The sequence below is a fragment of the Megalobrama amblycephala genome, linkage group LG5 (assembly GCF_018812025.1).
Source record: "Megalobrama amblycephala isolate DHTTF-2021 linkage group LG5, ASM1881202v1, whole genome shotgun sequence".
Taxonomy (NCBI): domain Eukaryota; kingdom Metazoa; phylum Chordata; class Actinopteri; order Cypriniformes; family Xenocyprididae; genus Megalobrama; species Megalobrama amblycephala.
In genome coordinates this window covers 24869273-24888620 of record NC_063048.1, presented here as the reverse complement: position 1 = coordinate 24888620, position 19348 = coordinate 24869273, and the positions used below count along the sequence as shown (strand labels likewise).

Genomic DNA, 19348 nt, shown 5'->3' with positions numbered 1-19348 from the left:
GTGTCGTGTCCGGACGCTTCAGCGAATCACGATACACTGGGCCAGCTACCAACCTGCTAACCAATCTGAGCACATTGCGTATTTCGGAGAGAGCGGCTTCATAGAAGCAGGAAGTCTAACGAGCCGTTCATATGACAGTGGAAACAGAGGTGTAGAATAAAGGTAAAATATATGAAAAATACAGCGTTTTCAAAAAAACAAAGCATTAAGACATGATAAACTGTGCCCCAAGAACACAAAGCCTAGAACCACTTAACCACCCCTTTAATCACTCTCACCCTCTCATACTGGTCACTGAAAGTTCAACATGGCACCTCATGGCAAAGAACTCTCTGAGGATCTGAAAAAAGAATTGTTGCTCTACATAAGGATGGCGTAGGCTATAAGAAGATTGTCAAGACCCTGAAACTGAGCTGCAGCACGGTGGCAAAGACCACCATAACAGGACAGGTTCCACTCAGAACAGGCCTCGCCATGGTCGACCAAAGAAGTTGAGTGCACGTGCTCAGCGTCATATCCAGAGGTTGTGTTTGGGAAATAAACGTATGAGTGCTGCCAGCATTGCTGCAGAGGTTGAAGGGGTGGGGGGGTCAGCCTGTCAGTGTTCAGACCATATCCTGCACACTGCATCAAATTGGTCTGCATAGCTGTCGTCCAAGAAAGAAGCCTCTTCTAAAGATGATGCACAAGAAAACCCGCAAACAGTTTGCTGAAGACAAGCAGACTAAGGACATAGATTACTGCAACCATGTCTGATGAGACCAAGATAAACTTACTTGGTTCAGATGGTGTTAAGCATGTGTGGCGGCAACCAGGCGAGGAGTACAAAGACAAGTGTGTCTTGCCTACAGTCAAGCATGGTGGTGGGAGTGTCATGGTCTAGGGCTGCATGAGTGCTGCCGGCACTGGGGAGCTACAGTTCATTGAGGGAACCATGAATGAGCAGAGCATGATCCCCTCCCTTCAGAGACTGGGCCGCAGGGCAGTATTCCAACATGCAAACGACCCCAAACACACCTCCAAGACGACCACTGCCTTGCTAAAGAAGCTGATGGTAAAGGTGATGGACTGGCCAAGCATGTCTCCAGACCTAAACCCTATTGAGCATCTGCAGGACATCTTCAAACGAAAGGTGGAGGAGCGCAAGGTCTCTAACATCCACCAGCTCCGTGATGTCGTCACCCAGATAGCAAACGGATGTGGGCCACTTTAGGCAATGATGCGGCACTACAGGCCTTCTTATGGCCTGGACAAAATGTATGTGAGCCTTAAGTGGCCCACATGTAACATGGCAAATATGGCCCAAATATTTCAAATCACATGTGGGCCTTTTTAGGCAAAGATGCGGCACTTACGGCAATGTGTAATCTGAATGTGAGCCTGAAGTGGCCCGTGTGATAAATAATGAATATGGGCCAAATATCGCAAACCAAATGTGGGCCATCTTTGGCAAAAATGTGGCACAATCAATAATGGCTAATCTGGCTTTAAACCAAATATGGCCCACATATGCTGCAGCAAATGTGGCCCAGTTATCTTAAAACACAACTGGGCCAGTTTTGGCAAAGATGTGGAAAGTAAACACTGGCGATTCTGAATGTGAACCTTAAGTGGCCCAGACATGGCATAACAAATATGGCCCAGATACATTACACCAACTTTGGACCACATTTGGCTAATGTACGGCACAGTCAGCACTGGCTAGCAGGGTGTAAGCCTAAACTGGCCCACATATAATGCAGCAAATGTGGCCCAGTTATCTTTAAACTTATCTGGGCCAGTTTTGGCAAAGATGACGGAGTGTAATCACTGGCGATTCTGAATGTGAACCTAAAGTGGCCCACAAATGGCATAACAACTATGGGCCAGATACATTATTTCAACTTTGGACCACATTTGGCTAATGTACGGCACAGTCAGCACTGGCTAACCAGGATGTAAGCCTGAACTGGCCCACATATAATGCAGCAAATGTGGCCCAGTTATCTTAAAACATATCTGGGCCAGTTTTGGCTAAATTGTGGGACAGTAATAACTGGCAAATCTGAATGTGAACCTTAAGTGGCCCACAAATGGCATAACAACTATGGGCCAGATACATTATTTCAACTTTGGACCACATTTGGCTAATGTACGGCACAGTCAGCACTGGCTAACCAGGATGTAAGCCTAAACTGGCCCCCATATAATGCAGCAAATGTGGCCCAGTTATCTTAAAACATATCTGGGCCAGTTTTGGCAAAGATTACGGAGTGTAATCACTGGCGATTCTGAATGTGAACCTAAAGTGGCCCACAAATGGCATAACAAATATGGCCCAGATACATTACTTCAACTTTGGACCACATTTGGTTAATGTACGGCACAGTCAGCACTGGCTAACCAGAGTGTAAGCCTAAACTGGCCCACATATAATGCAGCAAATGTGGCCCAGTTATCTTAAAACATATCTGGGCCAGTTTTGGCTAAATTGTGGGACAGTAATAACTGGCAAATCTGAATGTGAACCTTAAGTGGCCCACAAATGGCATAACAACTATGGGCCAGATACATTATTTCAACTTTGGACCACATTTGGCTAATGTACGGCACAGTCAGCACTGGCTAACCAGGATGTAAGCCTAAACTGGCCCCCATATAATGCAGCAAATGTGGCCCAGTTATCTTAAAACATATCTGGGCCAGTTTTGGCAAAGATTACGGAGTGTAATCACTGGCGATTCTGAATGTGAACCTAAAGTGGCCCACAAATGGCATAACAAATATGGCCCAGATACATTACTTCAACTTTGGACCACATTTGGTTAATGTACGGCACAGTCAGCACTGGCTAACCAGAGTGTAAGCCTAAACTGGCCCACATATAATGCAGCAAATGTGGCCCAGTTATCTTAAAACATATCTGGGCCAGTTTTGGCTAAATTGTGGGACAGTAATAACTGGCAAATCTGAATGTGAACCTTAAGTGGCCCACAAATGGCATAACAAATATGGCCCAGATACATTACACCAACTTTGGACCACATTTGGCTAATGTACGGCACAGTCAGCACTGGCTAGCAGGGTGTAAGCATAAACTGGCCCACATATAATGCAGCAAATGTGGCCCAGTTATCTTTAAACTTATCTGGGCCAGTTTTGGCAAAGATGACGGAGTGTAATCACTGGCGATTCTGAATGTGAACCTAAAGTGGCCCACAAATGGCATAACAAATATGGCCCAGATACATTACTTCAACTTTGGACCACATTTGGTTAATGTACGGCACAGTCAGCACTGGCTAGCAGGGTGTAAGCCTAAACTGGCCCACATATAATGCAGAAAATGTGGCCCAGTTATTCTTAAAACATATCTGGGCCAGTTTTGGCAAAGATTATGGAGTGTAATCACTGGCGATTCTGAATGTGAACCTAAAGTGGCCCACAAATGGCATAACAACTATGGGCCAGATACATTATTTCAACTTTGGACCACATTTGGCTAATGTACGGCACAGTCAGCACTGGCTAACCAGGATGTAAGCCTAAACTGGCCCACAAATAATGCAGCAAATGTGGCCCAGTTATCTTAAAACATATCTGGGCCAGTTTTGGCTCAATTGTGGGACAGTAATAACTGGCAAATCTGAATGTGAACCTTAAGTGGCCCACAAATGGCATAATAAATATGGCCCAGATACATTATTTCAACTTTGGACCACATTTGGCTAATGTACGGCACAGTCAGCACTGGCTAGCAGGGTGTAAGCCTAAACTGGCCCACATATAATGCAGAAAATGTGGCCCAGTTATCTTTAAACTTATCTGGGCCAGTTTTGGCAAAGATGACGGAGTGTAATCACTGGCGATTCTGAATGTGAACCTAAAGTGGCCCACAAATGGCATAACAAATATGGCCCAGATACATTACTTCAACTTTGGACCACATTTGGTTAATGTACGGCACAGTCAGCACTGGCTAACCAGAGTGTAAGCCTAAACTGGCCCACATATAATGCAGAAAATGTGGCCCAGTTATTCTTAAAACATATCTGGGCCAGTTTTGGCAAAGATGACGGAGTGTAATCACTGGCGATTCTGAATGTGAACCTAAAGTGGCCCACAAATGGCATAACAACTATGGGCCAGATACATTATTTCAACTTTGGACCACATTTGGCTAATGTACGGCACAGTCAGCACTGGCTAACCAGGATGTAAGCCTAAACTGGCCCCCATATAATGCAGCAAATGTGGCCCAGTTAGCTTAAAACATATCTGGGCCAGTTTTGGCAAAGATGACGGAGTGTAATCACTGGCGATTCTGAATGTGAACCTAAAGTGGCCCACAAATGGCATAACAAATATGGCCCAGATACATAATTTCAACTTTGGACCACATTTGGTTAATGTACGGCACAGTCAGCACTGGCTAACCAGAGTGTAAGCCTAAACTGGCCCACATATAATGCAGAAAATGTGGCCCAGTTATTCTTAAAACATATCTGGGCCAGTTTTGGCAAAGATTACGGAGTGTAATCACTGACGATTCTGAATGTGAACCTAAAGTGGCCCACAAATGGCATAACAACTATGGGCCAGATACATTATTTCAACTTTGGACCACATTTGGCTAATGTACGGCACAGTCAGCACTGGCTAACCAGGATGTAAGCCTAAACTGGCCCACATATAATGCAGCAAATGTGGCCCAGTTATCTTAAAACATATCTGGGCCAGTTTTGGCTCAATTGTGGGACAGTAATAACTGGCAAATCTGAATGTGAACCTTAAGTGGCCCACAAATGGCATAATAAATATGGCCCAGATACATTATTTCAACATATGGACCACATTTGGCTAATGTACGGCACAGTCAGCACTGGCTAACCAGGATGTAAGCCTAAACTGGCCCACATATAATGCAGCAAATGTGGCCCAGATATCTTAAAACATATCTGGACCAGTTTTGGCAAAGATGACAGAGTGTAATCACTGGCGATTCTGAATGTGAACTCCAACTGTACTCCATTACTCCAACTTTGGACCATATTTGGCATATGTATGGCACAGTCAGCACTGGCCAACCAGGGTGTAAGCTCAAAATGGAACAGTAAGCATGTTAATAGTTCATAACAATTAGGTCCAATGTTGGTAAATATTTGGTACAGTTGACACAGCAAATATGCTCTAAATATCATAAAAAATTAGGCTACTTCTGGCTTTGTATGGAGCACCTTTTAAAACTGGTTAATTTAAATGTATAGCTAAAAATGGAGCTGAAAATATATCATTAATACTTTTCAGGGATATTTGATGTAGGATGCAACACTTAATTGTACAGGCTAATCTGGAGAAGGCAGATATTTCAGGTTTTTTTTAACATAACTTTATTGGTGTGTTTGTGTGTACAGGTATATGTGGTTTGTGAGGACACAAATATCTATAATGACATTTGCATTACAACCAAATGGCTTAAAAACATACAAAACTTTTTTCTTTTTTTAATTCAAAACATGCAGAAAGTTGTGTGTGGTGGGTAGGTTTAGGGCTAGGGGAGGGGGGATGTACAATAAATGGGGAAGGGGGGTAATAATAAATGATGTTTTTGGAAAATGTAAATTGTAGAAAGTTTTCTGTGATGGGTAGGTTTAATGTTGAGGGATAGGTTATGCAGTTTGTACAGTATAAAAACCATTATGTCTCTGCATGGTCCCCATAAAACATGAAAACACAGCATGTATGTGTGTCTGTACTGTAGAGCAGAAACACAGATATGCACTTTTACAGCTCTTACAGTCAGTTATGCTGTACATGTACTGTAAGTAAAGTGTCTGATTGAGAAATGTGTACAACATAGTTAAAATTAGTGAACTATGGTCTTGGAACATATATTTAGTAGAGTGACATTTTGAGCTGCTGTATGTTAAAATCTTTGCCATGGTTTCAAGCAGAACATATTCCACTGTCCATGTTTTGTTGAACTTGTGACAATATCCCAAGGACAAGTTAGTCCTAATGCTACCCTAAACCTAACCCAACCCATTATCCTTAAAGTAAATGATAACCGGCACAAAACCCTGGTTGTATGCATAAACTTGACATAAACTGTAAACTTGTCACTCAAATATGATTGGTTGAATGAAATGCAGGATTAACAATGTAAGCAGGCAGTGTCATTTTATAAACTGCTTCAAGTGACCCTGATATTGTAATAAGTACATAAATGAATGAATGAATAAACTAATAAATAAAACATTACAAAACAAACATTAATAAAAATATTTATTTTGTCTTACATTTTAACTGAATATTGACATTTACATTTATAAATGACTTTTTTATTAATAAAAATAGCCTGTCATATTATTAATTGATAAATTAAATTATGAATGGGTAAATCAGCACAGCATAAAACTGCAATGAGAACATTGTTTTTTGATTTGATTTGATATTAGGCTATTAACTTTTCAAACATTTTTTATTTTTATTTTATTATTATTATCATGTTATAGGCTTCAGCTAACTTTATTAGACATCATTATTTAATAGAATTCAAACTGGTTCGAATTCCTATTTCCGGCCCTTTAAATTTAAAAGTAGGCGCGCGGAAAAGGCGCCTAAACAGCAGAGAGGATCGGCTGGAGAATTGACGGTTGAAAACTGCACAAAGTAAAGTCAAGGTAAGACTTCATAAAAAATAATGGATTTAAACAATGTTTTTATGTTGTTGGCGATTGCTTCGTTATATTTGATTGGAGTATTTATGTGATATTAAAGTTAGCTAATGATTACTTAAATCGTTAGCAAGCAAACACATAGGTAAGGCTATTTGAATTTAAGTTACTTAGTCATTTCAACTTTTGCTATCTCTGGATTTTCAGGATTTTATTTTAAAAAAAATATTAATGTTTATGTAGAAGATTTGTAGTTTGTGTAGGCTACAATGATTAAGTGACCGGACATAGTAATTTGCTATGTTCGCGCTGTTTACATTTTTCTTATGATACGGCCAGTAGATCAAGACTGATTAGTTCATTGTTTTTAACTATTTTATGTAATATCTCGTGAATAACGTTGATTAGTTCACCTCCGAGTCTTTTGAACCGAGTCTCTTTCGTTCATTCACGTCACGTGACGGCATACATTCAGTTAACGCAGACATCCCAAGTCTCCCGGAAGTTCCGGGAGTCTCCCGCATTTTGATTGCGGCTCCCTGATGCCCGCAAATTAGTTAAAATCTCCCGGAATCTAGAGCGAGCGAGCAAGAGCGCGCATGCAAGACAGCGACTGTGCCTGCGTCTCAATGTGCATACTATCCATCCTAAATAGTATGTGACACTAGTAATATTCAATACTATTTAGGGTGGATAGGGTGGATAGTATGCACATTGGGATACAGGCCAGGGTGTGTTTCAAACCGTGTAGCGCGCACACGACAGAGACGGAGAGGGAGCGAGAGACCTTGCGTGTGTGTGGTAGTGTGCGTGTGTGCGAAGCGCATGTAAGGCAGCATCCTGATTGGCCTGTTTCGGCAAATCAACCAATCAATTGTCAGTGTGGGCGGGCTTTTATCTCTTCTCCCGAACCAAATTAATCGTTATGTCTATCTAGAAACAGGAGCACCATGGCAGAGGGAGAGTGCCACACACACACAAAAAAGGTGAAAGACACATTTTACGGCAGACTACACAAAAGTGTACCCCTGTCTTATAAGCGTCAAACATAATGACAGTATTTGACAGCGACTTCAGCATTGCCCATGGAGGGTTAAATTATTGTAAAAGGAATATTGAGGTGAATTGACAAGTTTTATTTCATGTCCATATTATTCAGGCTAGTTGCCAAGGCTACATTAAAACAACAAACTCCTTAGACCTGTTTAAAATTGGAAATGGAAAATAAATAAAAGCAGTTTACATAAATAGTATAAGCTTATATAAATAGTAAAAGTAATCGACATATTTAAACATAATTAATGAATAATTGCATAGGCCTATAGCTTATTCTAAATGTTTTTTTTTGGGGGGGGGGGGCTTTGGGATACCTCCCTGAAATGACTTTTTGCAGGTTGGGATGTCTGGTTAACGTTAGTTTGGTTTTACTTAAGTAACATGATATACAGTTAAGTCCCATGTAGCCCAGTTAAACTGTAAATCCAGTGGTCAATAATACTGAAGTGATACATTGTCTATCTCCTCAATGTAGATCCTCCTGCTGTAAAAACCAGCATTGACCAGCATGAATTCCCTTTCACTCACTGTTTCCCAACCTGCAGTCGGTTCAGCACGGTACTGTAGACAAGTGTTTTTACTTATGCTTTATTATGGCATAACAGTAAAATAAAATTATGACTATAATTCAATTGGACATTCATCTATGTATTCATTGTACTTTATACTGCACTAACTGGTTTTATTACTTGTCAGAAACATCAGGCTCACAGCAACAGATTAAGAAGAATCCTGCATCAAAAGATGACTTCAACTTGCATGTGAGACAGAGTGAGAAGAGAAAAAGAGGAATGAAGATGGACTGTCTAAGAAACCTGTAAGTCAGTTACACTGTCTATTTTGCTATATGTGTGTATTAATTTGTATTATACTACGAGGATGTTGAATGCTTGAATTAGAGCTACGATAACCGCAATACCGCAGTAATGAGATGCCTACCGCGATGTTGAGGCCATCACCGCCATCACCGCACCGTTTCTATGGTAACCAAGAGCTCCTGAACTCATCAGATTCATGCGGCTGCGGCTTGTTTGTAGTATCGGCGAAAAGAATTTCTTGAACATCTGCGAAAATGTTAAAGTATGTAAAATAGTGGCTGAACTTAAACATATGCTTTTATTAAAACTGGTGCTCTGCTGTGCCAAGGGACATTTCGAAACATTTCACCAGTTACTTTCGTTTACTGCATAGACCTTTATGTCCTATAAATGTGTCATATTCGTATTTGTGTGACAGTCCACGCAGCTTTCAGTGGGCAGGGCTATTGGCATTATTAATAAAGAAACATGAATGAATGAGAAAGTAAAGAGCAGGACGTGGTTGATATTAAAAATAAAATTAAATACTGGCAGGATGTTTCTATGCGCATACTCTGAGTGTAAGACGGACAAGCATTGAAGCCTCTGTTTGCGCGTCTAATTGGTCAAATACACCGTGTGAGCCAGAAAGTGAGCTAATGTATATCACACAAAAAGCAAAGTGCAAACTATTCTCAAGAGACAAATTTCAGCATAACATGCTGATAACGGTAGGCTATCCTAACTGTCTTAATTTATTCCTTTATTTATTTTGTGGACCGTAAATATAGTATGAGTAATATATATAATGAGAAGAATAGTATTTCGTGTTAAACAGGTTGGTTTTTAAAATGCATCTAAGGGTGCTTTCACACTTGGTTCGATTGCCTGGACCGAACGCGAGTTCAATTGCTCTCCCCTCTCCCTGCGCCCACTGGACTGTGTTCACATTATATTATTTGGGTCCGAACCGCGGTTCGTTTTCGTCATCAAACCAGCAGCTGTTGACTATGTTGCTTAATAACGATGGCACAGGAGAAGTCGGCAAAATGCATAACGTTGCTCTCCTCACTATTTTTGTTTTTGAACCGTAGGTTTTGTTCATAACGGAACTTGCATCTATCTCCCACGAATGTAGAATGCTGAAGGCGAGCAGAAATGAGAAAAGTTATGCTACAGCTCTCTGTTTGCAGCACGTCAGTCACGCTCGTCGGGAAAGTGAGTGAAACACACACACAAACACACATTTTTATCAAATAATACGGCATTAATAGCGGTTCACTTCCACAACTTGGAGCGTTTGCATTTATATCAGAAGCGAACTGTACCTGAGTTCACTTGAACCGCACCCCAGACCACCCTTTTTAAGCGGACTCGGGTACGGTTCGTGGGTGTCCGCAGTTACACACAGCACACAGTTACTCCTCGTGTTTGCTGGATAATGATATAATGATATTATATTTAATCCTCCAAAATCACTGTGCAATAATGAGTGTGTTAAGTGAATAAATGTAAACTCTATGAATGAAATGAGCGCAAATCAAATAGCTGTATTGCTGTTGCCTCTCCATGTGCCACAAATCAGCTTGGAAAGAATAAATCAACTGAAATACTTAGTGCTTTTTCCAGTTTAACGCATTAAAATATTTAACACAGTTAATGCAGCATACGTTTTTTTTGTTTTGTTTGTTTCATCCTTTGGCTAGCATTACAATATATGATTACGCTCTTATTTCTGCGAATGCTTTTAAACCATTTAAGCGCACCAAAAGAGAAAAAGAGAACGCACTGTCTGTGAATGTCCTGTCACACACACAACGCACAGAAAGACATGCACCAGTATAGTGAGCATGGACGGCCCACCAGTATCGAGTTCTCTGTCATGCTTGAAGAAACAATAACACACACGATAATGTCAAAAATGTCAGTTTTGTTAAATATCACCAATGGAGCAGCCTTAAATGAGTTAAAGTCCCCATGAACCGGAAGTGCAAACGTCTTTTCTCCAGTGTTGTGACATATTTCCAAGCGAAACAGAATATTGAATAGAGGGCAGAGTTTTAATTTAACGCTCCTCCTCTCCGTCTCTCGCTCATAGCAGACTGAGGGTTGGGGGGGGAGTGGTTTTATTTTATCAGAGAAGGAACACCATTTCAGACCAGAAGTAACATTTCAGATTTTGATTAAAGATTACCACGACAAACAATTTTTTTCGGTGTATTAACTTGCACGGATTAATTGTTCACCACAAGACTAGTAATATGCACTAACAAAGTAAGTAAGGTCAATTTTGATTTTATGACGTCTTGAAATGAAGTCTTAATTGAAAAGTAAATGAGTTGTGAGAAAGTGGACATCAGTAGCTGTATTAAGACCCGGGTATACTTCACTTTCCGCGGCCAGACGCATCTCACGTGCAGTCTTGTCTGCGCATCTTTCAAAGTATACTCAACTACAGATGTGCGTGGATGACCGAGTTCAACACATGCAGTACAATTTAATTCACGAATCGTGCCATCAACGGGACTTCGCTGGGTAGGATCAGAGAATAAAAATAGTGCATCCACCATCCACCACACAGTCTTGAAATTTGGCCTGCACACGGACGATGTATGCAGACGTCCGTGAGCCCTCCAGATGACGAACATTACGTCATGCAGACAGTGCACGAATGTGGCTTTAGTTTCAGTGAGACTGTCCTTATTTCATAAAAACATGCCATTAAAAAGTATTTAAAATATACTCTTTATGTTGTTTCTTTATGTTGTTTTTATTTTAGAGATTAACTGTGACATTATTACATAATAATATGTATTATTAAAAACTTGACTATAACATTACATTTAGATCTATTGCATTATATTTAGATAGTGGCATGAAAGGTTGCAACTTTGAATGAGCATTGTAGCTGATCACAGTCATGTTGAGTGTATGTAAGCAGTGATCTCATCATTGAAACTCGAATTCTGCTCACTAACAAATACGTTCATCGTAACTAACAGTGCAAACACAATGTAAATAAGAGGTTTGTTGATTATAATGGGAGTTGTGGTGTGAGTTCAAAACTCAGTCAACATTTTGTCTGTCTCTTCCTTATCCCGAGGTTTCCATAGTCAGCTGGATCCCCTCCAAATCCAGATCAGATGGTGGACCTGCATCTTGGCATGACCACGACGCAAGCCTAAATGTCAACGAAGACCATGTCAACTAGACAAGCCAGACAGATCCCCTGTGAGAACTTCGTTGACAGCCATCGGCAAAGATCCTCAGCAAAGACCACAAGAACCAGACAAGTCCTCTGCACAGACCCCTACGGCTAGCTTCAACTCTATGCCGGCGTGTTGTATCTTGATCTTCAAACTGATGGAACCATATGAAATATTCTAGATTATACCAATCCACAATCTGACTTGTGTTGCTGCCTGAATCACATCACACCATATTCGTTCATTGGCCAGAGGAGAACTGGTCCCTGACTGAGCCTGGTTTCTCCCAAGGTTTTTTTTTCTTCTCCATTTTTGTAACCTGATGGATTTTGGGTTCCTTACCCCTGTTGCCTTTGGCTTGCTAAGTTTGGGACACTTAATATTCAGCATTAATATTGATTTGATTGCACTGACACTATCATATGAGAACTGAACTGAGCTGGACGATGACATCACTGTTTTTTGCAGAGCTGCTTTATAACAAATTGAACTGATTTCATAATTGATTAACTTTATACAGCTATTGAACAGAACTGAATTAAAACATACTGACTTCAGCTGAACAATGACACTATTTCTTTTAGAGCTGCTTTACAGCAGAATTGAACTGGAATAATTGAATCATTCTCCTGTTTATACCTGTAAAGCTGCTTTGAAACAGTCTATAAAGTGTTAAATTAAAGGTGACTTGACTTTTGAAATAGCCTGATCTGGTAAACAGTAATGTGTTGTCAAAATGTCACCATTCTAGGCAGCATGTGGGCCACATGAGGATTTTTATTTTAATCCACTAGGGTTAAAATAAAAATATACTGTGGCCCACATTAGGGTCAGTTCTGGTTTATTATTTGATTTGTTATTGGCTTACGTGTGGCATGATTGTGGCTTTATTGTGGCCCAGATCTTTCAAACAGGAGTGGACCGCTCATCATGCCATCATTCAACGCAGTATGTGGGCCAGAGCGAGGTGTTGGATCTGGGCCAGAATTAAAATGAACTGTTGCCCAGATTAGGGCCAGTTATGCTTTATTTGTATTGCTTATGGCTGACATGCGGCATTGGTATGGCTTGCTTGTGGCCCAAATCTGGCCAACAGGAGTGGTCCGCCTAAGTGCCATCATTCCATGTGGTATGTGGGCCAGAGCAAAGGGGTTGGATCTGTTGCACACTTGACACTTTCATGTGGCCCACATTTGGCAGGAATAATGGCACTTGGGCGGTCCGCTCCTGTTTGCCAGATTAGGGCCACAAGCAAGCCACAGTTATGCCGCATGTCAGCCATGAACAAAACAAATGAAGCAGAACTGGCGCACATCTGGGCAACAGTTCATTTTAATTCTGGCCCAGATCCAACACTTCGCTTTGGCCCACATACCGCATGGAATGATGGCACTTGGGCGGTCCACTCCTGTTGGCCAGATTTGGGCCACAAGCAGTCCATACCAATGCCGCTTGTCAGCCATAAACAAATCGAATAAAGCAGAATTGGCCCACATCTGGGTAACAGCAAGGTGATGGATCTGGGCCAGAATTCAAATGAACTGTTGCCCAGATGTGGGCCAGTTCTGCTTCATTCGTTTTGTTTATGGCTAACATGCGGCATTACTGTGGCTTGCTTGTGGCCCTAATCTGGAAAACGGGAGCGGACCGCCCAAGTGCCATCATTCCTGCCAAAAGTCAGCCAAATGAAAAGTGTCAAACTTGCGCCAGATCTGGGCCACAAGCAAGCCATACCAATGCCGCATGTCAGCCATAACCAAAACGAATATAGCAGAACTGGCCCACATCTGGGCAACAGCAAGGTTGTTGGATCTGGGTCACAATCAAAATGAACTGTTGCCCAGATGTGGGCCAGTTCTGCTTCATTCGTTTTGTTTATGGCTGACATGCGGCATTACTGTGGCTTGCTTGTAGCCCTAATCTGGAAAACGGGAGCGGACCGCCCAAGTGCCATCATTCCTGCCAAAAGTCAGCCAAATGAAAAGTGTCAAACTTGCACCAGATCTGGGCCACAAGCAAGCCATACCAATGCCGCATGTCAGTCATAACCAAAACGAATATAGCAGAACTGGCTCACATCTGGGCAACAGCAAGGTTGTTGGATCTGGGCCAGAATCAAAATGAACTGTTGCCCAGATGTGGGCTAGTTCTGCTTCATTCGTTTTGTTTATGGCTGACATGCGGCATTACTGTGGCTTGCTTGTGGCCCTAATCTGGAAAACGGGAGCGGACCGCCCAAGTGCCATCATTCCTGCCAAAAGTCAGCCAAATGAAAAGTGTCAAACTTGCGCCAGATCTGGGCCACAAGCAAGCCATACCAATGCCGCATGTCAGCCATAACCAAAACGAATATAGCAGAACTGGCTCACATCTGGGCAACAGCAAGGTTGTTGGATCTGGGCCAGAATCAAAATGAACTGTTGCCCAGATGTGGGCCAGTTCTGCTTCATTTGTTTTGTTTATGGCTGACATGCGGCATTATTGTGGCTTGCTTGTGGTCCAAATCTGGAAAACAGGAGCGGACCGCCCAAGTGCCATCATTCCTGCCAAAAGTCAGCCAAATGAAAAGTGTCAAACTTGCGCCAGATCTGGGCCACAAGCAAGCCATACCAATGCCGCATGTCAGCCATAACCAAAACGAATATAGCAGAACTGGCTCACATCTGGGCAACAGCAAGGTTGTTGGATCTGGGCCAGAATCAAAATGAACTGTTGCCCAGATGTGGGCCAGTTCTGCTTCATTTGTTTTGTTTATGGCTGACATGCGGCATTACTGTGGCTTGCTTGTGGCCCTAATCTGGAAAACGGGAGCGGACCGCCCAAGTGCCATCATTCCTGCCAAAAGTCAGCCAAATGAAAAGTGTCAAACTTGCGCCAGATCTGGGCCACAAGCAAGCCATACCAATGCCGCATGTCAGCCATAACCAAAACGAATATAGCAGAACTGGCTCACATCTGGGCAACAGCAAGGTTGTTGGATCTGGGCCAGAATCAAAATGAACTGTTGCCCAGATGTGGGCCAGTTCTGCTTCATTCGTTTTGTTCATGGCTGACATGCGGCATTATTGTGGCTTGCTTGTGGCCCAAATCTGGAAAACAGGAGCGGACCGCCCAAGTGCCATCATTCCTGCCAAAAGTGGGCCAAAGGAAAGTGTCAAATTTGCGCCAGATCTGGGCCATATCAATTTTGCTATCTGGGCATGGAGTGGAAGAGGAATCCAGTGGCAACCTGTGAAGCTCTGGTGAACTCCATGCCGAAGAGTGTTAAGGCAGTACTGGAAAATAATGGTGGCCACACAAAATATTGACACTTTGGGTCCAATTTGGACATTTTCATTTAGGGGTGTTCTCACTTTTGTGGCCAGCGGTTTAGACATTAATGGCTGTGTGTTGAGTTATTTTGAGGGGACAGCAAATTTACACTGTTATAAAAGCTGTACACTCACTACTTTACATTGTAGCAAAGTGTCATTTCTTCAGTGTTGTCACATGAAAAGATATAATAAAATATTTACAAAAATGTGAGGGGTGTACTCACTTCTGTGAGATACTGTATATGGCTATAGAAATAAAGGTAACTTGACTTGACCACAACTCAACAGACATTTCATTTCTGAACTCCTGGGATATGTACAAGAACCAACATAAAAAAAAAAAAAAACACTTCCAGGTACATGTTCATCTGTTTCGGATAAAATTAACATGCTTTTAGTGCCACTCACTGGACATGTCACTTTGAAATGAAATGTGCAAAATGTGCAAAATATTTTGTAAAATCGACACAGGCACATTTTTCCAATGAGCCTGTTTATACAATGGTAGCTTTTTTTTTTTTTTAGAATGGTAAATTTAAAATTGATAAAAGAAGAATCGAGGGAATAAATACATTTATTAATATTTTACTTGTGTGAATAATATGTAATCAATAAAAAAGTAGCTCTATTCTGATTGGGAGTATTTTAAAAAGTCAATCTAATTACAAGTACATTTTTTTTTTAATGTAATCCAGATTACAGTATACACAGCAGGATAGTAACTGATTATAAGTAGATTTTTAAAACTAGAGAAAAATGCTAAACCTTGGTTAGCAAATTCAAGAAAGGTAAACATCCAGCCTGAAATCAAACTGACAAAAGCAACATGAGATTCTCTGTAAACTCTTGTACAGCTGTCAAAGCCTCAAATTCCTGCATTATTCACAGTAGATTCTCATATCTTTGTCTGTAAATAGCAATCAGCACAATGATTTCTTGAGGCCAGATCGAATCTGCCGGGAAAGGTTCGCTAAATTAAGCAGCACGACATTAGTGTCGTGTAGTATTGCTTAGTTTCTTCTGCTCATTCCACAGACTCACCAGGAAAGCTGATATCTGCAGAGACGGATGTGTGGTAACAAAAGCAGTGTTGGTTACAGTCATCTAAAAGACTCTGCAAATGCATAGTTGTAACCTGTAACTGCCCGAAACACACTTCACTGTGACCTTGCTTAATTTCACCTGATACAACACGAACAGCATATTCATTAATCCAGCAATAACCTTCTTAATCCAAGCATGTACAAAATCAAAAGCTTCATAAGAAACAAAATGCTTTAATAAAATGCATTTTAGGAGCCAAGAACATCTAATGACTGAATAAATTGTTATAAAGCTCTCCAGCTGTAGAGGACCACAGCAAACAGATAAAGACAGTAACAAAACATTTGTGCTCAGATAAGCATAGTTTAAATTCATACATGAACACAAACCTAATTATCCCAAAATGCTCAGAGAGCTGAACAGGGTACATGAAACTGCCACAGCAAGACCTGCTCAAGACATTTAGCTGCTGCAGTATGTTTGATTTGCATACTGTCTAATATGCTAGTCGCCTGAATAATTAATCATGGAGCTGCTCTCCATATGATTTCTTTACCTCTGAGGAGCTGGTCCTAAATATGCCTGTTTCAGATACTTAACTGTTCTATCCGCACTGCAGCAATGTACAAAAAGACTATCTGTTTTTCAAGTTTTCCTTTACCACCAATGTCAACACTTTTATTGCAGCAGGGCTGTCAACAAGGCTGAAAAGTTCTTTTTTTTCCAATAAATATTTCAAAAACGCCAAAGGCATTATTTCAGTTATAGAAAAAGATCAGTGAACACCAGATTTTTTTAAAATAACGCCATATTATAATATATTATTATTTATTGCAAAGGGGAAAAATGCATTTATTTTAAAGTGCAAACAAGTATGAAATGAAAAATCTAACATAACCTCCCAGTTCCAGTGTTAATTTGTTGTTTTAATTTGTTAAAGTTGTTTCAGTCCTAGATTGACTTTTGATGAACATCTCTTGTTAGTTTGGTTAATATTTCAACATATTAATTTTCACTTTTTAGTTGATGAAAATAACATTTAAGTGACAAGAAAGAGCTAATAAACCAAATTTCAAACATTTTATATATTAATGTGCATACCATTCAAACGTTTGGGGTCAGTAAGATTTTGTTAGAGAGTGCATTTATTTGATCCAAAATGCAGCAAAAACAGCAATATTGTGAAATATTAATGTAAATTAAAATGACTGTTTTCTTTTGAATATATGTAAAATCTAATAATTTATTCCTGTGATCAAACAGATTTTTACTAGCCATTATTCCAGTCTTTAGTGTCAAAATTGCACTAAAAGTCTTCAGTATAAAAAATATTTTTATAGCTTTTTTAAATTTTTATTTTGCACTACCCAACAAAATCATCCCATATTAGAACAATGCTCAGGTGAACATTTCTGTATTTCTTTATATTGCAATATATATTGCAGAAAAAGTCAATCTCACAACGTTACTTGTTTTTCCAATATTGAGCAGCCCAATATTAGGGTCTTTTAACTAGTTGCTTATTACCATGCATATTACTAGAATATTGGCTATTTATTAGTACTTATTAAGCACATATTAATGCCTTATTCTACACTCTCGAGCCTACACAATACCTTAACTTAACAGCTTCCTAACTAACTATTAATAAGCAGTAAATTAGGAGTTTATTGAGGGAAAAGTCATAGTTAATAGTTTATATGTGTTCCCTATACTTAAGTGTTACCAGTGATCCTCCAGAAATCATTCTAATATGCTGATTTGCTGCTAAAGAAACATTTCTGATTTATTAGCAATGTTGAAAACAGCTGTGCTGCTTTATATTTTTGTGGAAAATGAGATATACATTTTATTTTTCAGGACTCTTTGATTAAAGCTTTTTATTAACAGCATTTATTTGAAATAGAAATATTTTGCAACCTTGACCGTCCCTTGATCAATTTAATGCATTTTTAATGATTAAAACGTTTTTTTTTTTTTTTTTAAATAAAATCTTGTTGACCCGAAACCTTTGAACATGTATAAGGGTCAAAGACGGAAATAAAATAAGTGCAATACAGCTTTGAATTGTTGTTTTTGCTTTGCATCAGAATGGGTCCTGTTTAATTCGTTTTTTTTTTTTTTTCCGGAGCAAAAATTAAATATGCATTTTTACCATGATTTACAGAAGACACCCACTAAAATGTCAGTGTAACAATCTTGTCAGGGATATTTACAACCAAAAATATATTCATGCCATATTAAAGACTAATAACTTTTACCCTAAATGCTAATTACTTAAAATTTTACATTTTTATACTTTGCCCATTTGTCAGCAAGAATTTTTTACTCATTTAAATTGCATTAAAATTTAGTATGCTCACTTATTCTTTTAAATATTTTAATACATACATATCCGAATAAGTATGTTGTTTAAATGTTTACATAAACATAAGTGTTACACTGAATGACAATGGAACATTAACCCACATTTTGACATTTTATTTTTCCAAAATTTATTTGAAACCTTAAAAGTAGACATTTTAATGTGCTTTCTATGTATATAAAATCACAATTTCTATTGACGCAGACATCTAAATGTCTTTGATCCATAAACATTTAACAAAACACTGAAATTTTACACAGAGTACACTATTGTAATAGTGCGTTGTTGTGGAAAATTCACAGCATGATGTTCACATTCTGACTAGCACACAACTTAATTCAAGTTCACTTGTGAATTTGCTAGTTCAATAGTATGTTTGCGTTGTGTGTATATGATTAATTTGATAAAACATATGAGTTAATGAACACATTAGCAAAGCGCTTTAGTGTACCGGTGTTTAGTCACCACACAGTGGACCGATCCCTGAAACTATAAATATATTTTTTCTAAATTGTTCTTCAGTGCTAACAACTGCTTGCCATATGCCAGCTTTTGTATTTGAATGTGCACTTAAATCTGTTGAATGTTCAAAATACAAATTTTCATTTGAAAGCCTTTGTAGTGAGTTTCATAATTCAAAGTGATAGACAAACAGCTAAACTCAACTGGACTGGCAAAGCATTTATACCACAAAAGTATTAAGGGTTCAAAGTTTCATAAAATAAGAACTTTAAAGAAAAGAAAGATTGCAATGCAAGACTGATCTCTACATCCAAACACTGACACAGTACTTAGATCTATTATTCCCTTTTTCAAAGTGTTGATTTTGTTTTTAGGCTCTAGAACAGGTTTTCATGCTTGAAAGTTCCAAAAAAAAAAAAAAAAAAAAATTATATATATATATATATAT

At 39.5% G+C, this 19348-nt stretch overlaps 1 long non-coding RNA gene and 1 pseudogene across 3 annotated transcripts; one reads left to right on the top strand and one right to left on the bottom strand.

Moving 5' to 3' along the window:
* Window positions 1-19348, bottom strand: part of LOC125268874 — a 118073-nt pseudogene that overhangs the window by 30941 nt on the left and 67784 nt on the right.
* Window positions 4807-12418, top strand: LOC125268875. Of its 3 annotated transcripts, none has more exons than XR_007184985.1 (5): window positions 4807-5041; window positions 5123-6662; window positions 8188-8270; window positions 8409-8529; window positions 9604-11457. It is a non-coding gene; the product is annotated as an uncharacterized LOC125268875 (long non-coding RNA). The 3 variants fall into 3 exon arrangements; XR_007184987.1 differs by lacking the exon at window positions 4807-5041 and adding an exon at window positions 11623-12418 and having other exon boundaries at window positions 6513-6662; window positions 9604-9727; XR_007184986.1 differs by lacking the exon at window positions 4807-5041 and adding an exon at window positions 11613-12418 and having other exon boundaries at window positions 6513-6662; window positions 9604-9727.